Below are 6,000 nucleotides of genomic sequence, written 5' to 3' on the forward strand. Positions count from 1 at the left end.
AGACACAGACAACACAGATGACACATGTGACACTCCTATTATAAATGACCTTGATGTCACAATAGACAAAGACGACACACACAACACAGACTCTAAAAATGAAAATGATGTCACAATAGACACAGACTTAACAGACAATATAAATGACAATTATGTCAAAATAGACACAGACGACAAAGACGACAAATACCTTATAAATGACAATGTTGTCACAATAGACACAAACGACACAGACAACACAGAGGTCATTGATGAGACATGCAACATAGACATTATAAATGACCATGATGTCACAATAGACAGAGACAACACAGACGACACAGACATTAGAAATGAGAAAGGTGTCACAATAGACACAGACGACACATACACACATTTATTATTAATGACATTGATGTCACAATAGACACAGACGTCAGAGACAACACAGACATTATAAATGAAAATGATGTCAAAATACACACAGACGACAAAGACGAAACAGATGTTATAAATGAAATCCATGTCACATAAGACACAGTAACATACGGTAACTGATAACACACGGTAACTGATCATACAGCCAGGTTACATTTCCCTACCAACACCACAGCCAACTCACCTCACTATGGCACACTAACTGCACACAACTCCATCCGTGCCCCTCGGCACACAGGTCAGCCCGCTACGTCTGAAAAACACAACAGCAAAGAAGTCACCCTGACGCTCAGCAATGCCCTAAGAATTCCAAGACTCTACTGCACATTGCAGCCAAGCAAAGCTAGTCCACAACCAAACCCAAACATAAATTGCCGCTCCCTTGACATTCAAACCCCTTCGTTACTGCTCCACTGGCTGCTCCCATGCAGTTTTGGTCACCCACTCTGTGGCTCCAGAGACAAGCAGAAACTACCCTCCTCACCCGCCACACCGAGGGCTGCTAGTTCTGCAAATAAGGGATGCCCCTAGACCGCAATGTCTAGGCACGTCAAAACGTTAAGCACACAATCGGGCCACTATACCCCTGCTGACGCTTATCGCCTCCTCTACACACCTGGCAGAGCAGCTCCAACCAGACACAAACACACGCAGAACATCAACACATAAGACCAACGTCGTGAACTGGGAACAAAAGAAAAGTCACGGCAACAAGGAGGACTCCTGGACCACGCATGCCAATGGGCAAGGCAATGGACAGGGCTCCGAGGAACAACCTACGGTAGCCCTGGAAAAGCGAAGAACCGTGCATGGTTCCAAAGAGATGGTGCCACAACTGGCAAGATGAACGGGCAAGAAACCCTTTTAAAGTCCTAAACATGCAGAGGATGGACGGAACAAGTCCCAGAACAGGGATCCAGGAAAACAGAAGACTAACTATCCCGCATGGTGAGGCAGGCTGCAAGGCTGCAGCAGAAGACAGCTGACGGGATGCTTCCAAAACACAAGAGTGATCCACACATTAGAAATGCAAAGAAAGAAAAGCAGTGCCCCATCGACACTGCCTTGATGAGTACGAGCATTTGGGACCCTAGACATGGCACCCAAGGCACGCCCGCCATGCCCTGAGCACAAAACACAACATCAAGACCTGCAGAAAATTTCGGAGATGGCACGGTGACTACACAAACTAGACAACAACAGATACAGGCTGGAACTGCCCTGCCCATGCAGGGTTTGGGCTGAGAAGTAGACCCCTCTGCCTTCACCTGCCCAAAGAGGACTCTCCCTGCACAGCCTAGGCTACCTTCCAAACACCTCCCTGCTAGCCCCATCCCACCTCCCACTTCCCAACTCCAGTCTCTCAATTTAGCTTTCAGAGGGCCACGAATGAAGCTGTCCTTGGACAAAGCAGCTCAAATCACATCAGCTAACAGAAATAATCCTGCAGTCACTGCATTCCTCTTCAGCATCTGCAAGAAAAATGAACAGAAAAACACAGTGCCAAAACACGAGAACGATCCCGGCTTCAGGAGCACGATGCAAGAAAAGCAGTGCCCAATCAACAGTGCATTGATGAGTACGAGCATTCAGGACCCTAGATATGGTGCTCGAGGCATGTCCGGCATCCTGTAAAGGATCACTCATTACAACGGGATGTGGCCAAAACCAGGAGGATGTACGTGAAAGGATCACCTTTTAAATGACTAAAGGCACAAGATGCATGGAAGAAGTCTCAGGTCAACAGGGATCCTTGAAAATATATGACTAGCGATTGTGGCCACCAACACAGGCTGCGAGGCCATGGGAAAAGATGGCTGACTAGAAACTTGGAAAATGTGAAGCCAATCCACACTTAGGTTATGATGCAAGAAGAACAGTGCCTAATTGGTATTGTACCCATGAGTACAGGCATTCAAGACCCTCGAGATGCTGCTCAAGTCATATGCTGCATTCCTTTAAAGCAAAGTGGACATCAAGGCTTAAGAAACGTAAAAGAGAAACAGAATATAAAGCACACGGCACAGACAAGCTGGAATGGCCCTGCCAGGAACGTGCTAGCTTTGGGCTGAGAAGTAACACCCTCCAGCTCTCCCTGCCCAAAGGGGACACTTCCCGCACAGCCCTCTCCCCTAGGCTACTTTTAAAACCCCTCCCTGCCATCCCCAGCCTTCTCCCCTCTGTCATACCCCACCCCTGCCCCCGTCCCTCAACTTAGCTATCAGACCACCAGGAGGCTTCCTCAGGAGAAAAAAACTCCAAGAACATCAGCTTCCTGGAATGATCCTACAGTTGCCAGGATCCACTTTGCAATCTACAAGAAAACTAAAATAGCCCCAACAGCCAGCATTGCACTGATCAATGTCAGCACCTTACATGACAACTTGTTCTAACTGCCATGTTCTTCCACTCACTTGCTCCACAGCAGTTCTTCTGTCAGATGCTGCAGCTGTTATCACCCAGGGTAATTAAATTCAGAGAATTACTCTCACACCTGTGAGAAGTCTGCCCCATGCTCCTTCTCCCTACTACCCAGCTCATCTCAAATGCTCTTCCCATTCCCAAGGTGGCCCACACAGTGCCTGCCAAACCAAAAGTAAATACTATGTTGCCAAAGAACACTTTGCTCTTCTAGACATACTCAACTTCCTCCTCACCATCAGCCCCACAATGATGAGAATAAGCCTGACTACCTCACCAGCACCCCAAAATTCTGTGCCCTCTGCTTACCTCTCCACTCCTCCTCAACACTTAAGTTGTAGGACCAGTAGTGGTGATACCCAGGACAAAAGAAAGATGAGCCACGGAAATCCACATTTTAGGAAGGAACCAAACTTTAGTCGTAGGAGTGAACAAGAAGAACTTGAAAAAAATATTCTTATCAAAACCCAGTAAAGATTATTAACACAGAAGACCTAAAAACACAGGACACTCACCACACAGCAATGGAGACTGGAATTACAGAGGCAGTCAGCCAATGAAAAACTCGCAACAGTGGGATTGACTACTCTAAGACCTAAATTGGAAACTCAATGACCGTAAAAAAACACAATGGATTAACAGGGGCAAGGTAACAACTGCTGTAAGCAATAACAGAGCAAACCTCACTGGTAAGTTCAGGAAAAACCTAAAACTCTACTAAATAAGGGAGGCTTGTGTGCCCACAGACCAGATGAAGAAGAGTTGCTCAGCTGCTAACTGTTACGAGCCAAAACAATATCCAATCTCTTCCCTGAGAAATTAAAGGGAAAGAAGCGGCAGAATCCTGCACTGTAGATAGGCAGAGAGTCCATACCTTTAAGTAGCAAGGTCTCTGATATTCATAGGATCACCAGGTTGGAAAAGACCCATTGGATCATTGAGTCCAACTATTCTTATCAATCACTAAACAATGCCCCTCACCATCTCATCCACCCATCCTTTAAACACCTCCAGGGAAGGTGACTCTACCACCTCCTCGGGCAGCCTTTGCCCATCCCCAATAACCCTTTCAGTGAAATATTTTTTCCTAATGTACAGCCTGAAGCTTCCCTGGCAGAGCTTAAGGCTATTCCCTCTTGTCCTGTCCCCTGTCCCTTGGGAGAGGTGACCAGCTCCCTCCTCTCCACAACCTCCTTTCAGGTAGCTGCAGAGAGCAATGAGGTCTCCCCTCAGCCTCTTCTTCTCCAGGCTAAACACCCCCAGCTCTCTCAGCCACTCCTCATAAGGCTTGTTCACCAGCCCCCTCACCAGCTACATTACTCTTCTCTGGACATTCAGATGGATGGAGACAGGATGCACGCAAAGAAGTTAGTTGAGGAACACAATAAGTAAAAGGTATAAGGGAGCAGAGATCTCTAAGCCCTAGAGATGACATTTCTTAGGGTAACTAATAATTTTCAACTTGTGTCTCAACCTCATCATTACCTCATTGGCTACAGAGAGACTAGAACAACAGACACCTGAACGGCACTTGCATCTGACCACCAAACTGACCCAAGAAAGACTGACGAACCCATCTCCCTTTCCCCAAACCATTAAAGCCCTTTTCTACCCCTGAAGTATCAGAGAAGGAACCCTGCTCCTTCTTAACAGGACCTGCCCTATATTTTAACCCCCCTGACCCTTCTGTGTTGCTATTCCCTGGGAGCTGTGCTCCTGAGCCCTTCCCAGGGCTCCCCTGGCCCCTTCTATCTTCCACCAACCCACAGACTCTACTTCCTACCCTAGGCCAACAAACTTCATTCCTGATTATTATCACCCACAAGGTGCCCATTACAAACTGCAGAGCCCCTAGGACCAATACATCATGCCACACAGAATGAGGAACAACAACTAATCATCCCATAACCAAAAACTCGAGGCAAAGCACCCAGAAAAAAATACAAAGAAGGATACCAAAAACATCTTGCCCCCTCCAACACCCAATCAAAAATTACTGACAAAAAAGCCCCATAGTTACACCTGTATGTGCTGCTTCGCCTGGACTCTTCCAAAGCTCATACCTCCAACAGACACCTCTGCTTCTTTAGAAGAACAAAAAGAAAAAAAAAACTAAAAAAGCCAAAAACCACCACTTACCCAACTAGCTTAATCTGCCTAAAAGCTACAATGAATGGAAACAGCAGCAAAACTCTAATCTCAAGGATAAACCACAACCTAAATGACCTCCAGAGGCAAGGCCTGTGGCTTATATACCCCCTGGGCCTTCCCGCCTACCACCTGTGACTGGGGTGTGGTGAAGCCCTCACAAGTATAAATAGTGCCTGAGGAGGAGCTGTGTTTTATTAACTCTGCCTTGCATTCTCAGCTAGAACAACACTACTACATGTCTGAAAGTATCCTTACAAGAAATAACAGTATGCGTGCTGTCACTGCAACATTGCTAGTTGTGACAGTGATGGAACTAGGTAACAAACATTTTAGAGCTGGACTTTTTGGTTCCTTTCATTTATCGTGCTGCTACAATTCCTGTTCCCAGGTATCCCTATACCCCTACTCTTTAATTTTTCTGTGCTCTTTTCTCTCTTTTTTTTTCCCCCCCTAGTCTTCAGTATCTGTTCTCTGCCTGTACTATTTTTTTCCTTTTCCATCTTTATCCCAATCTGCGTTCCTCATTCTGTTCCCCCACAATTTCACTGGCTTGATCCTTGTAGCTTGTTCTTTTTCTGCACCTGCAAATGCCTTGCTTTTCTTTCTCTTTCTTTCTTTCTCTATTCCTCTGTATTGCTTACTGTTGCTGTTCCAGCTTTTCCATTCACTCTGAATCTTGACACTCCCCTTTACATCTCTTGCTGTTTCTGAATTTTTGTGCTAGTCCCTGCTCTTTTTTATAATTCTCTGTCTGTAGGGCTCCTAGTTCCTCTCAAACAAGTCAGCTCTTTTTTATGTACACACATGGCCTTATGAGAAATGGCTCAGAAAGCTGGGGTTGTTTAACCTGGAGAAGTGGAGGCTGAGGGGAGACCTCATTGCTCTCTACAACTACAAGGTCTACAAAGAAGGTCGGACAAGGGAAATGAAGGGCAAAGAAGCTGGGAGAAGGGCAAAGAAGCTGGGAGAAGGGCAAAGAAGCTGGGAGAAGGGCAAAGAAGGTGGGAGAAG

This window comes from Phaenicophaeus curvirostris, unplaced genomic scaffold, assembly GCF_032191515.1.
Source record: "Phaenicophaeus curvirostris isolate KB17595 unplaced genomic scaffold, BPBGC_Pcur_1.0 scaffold_71, whole genome shotgun sequence".
NCBI classification, from domain to species: domain Eukaryota; kingdom Metazoa; phylum Chordata; class Aves; order Cuculiformes; family Cuculidae; genus Phaenicophaeus; species Phaenicophaeus curvirostris.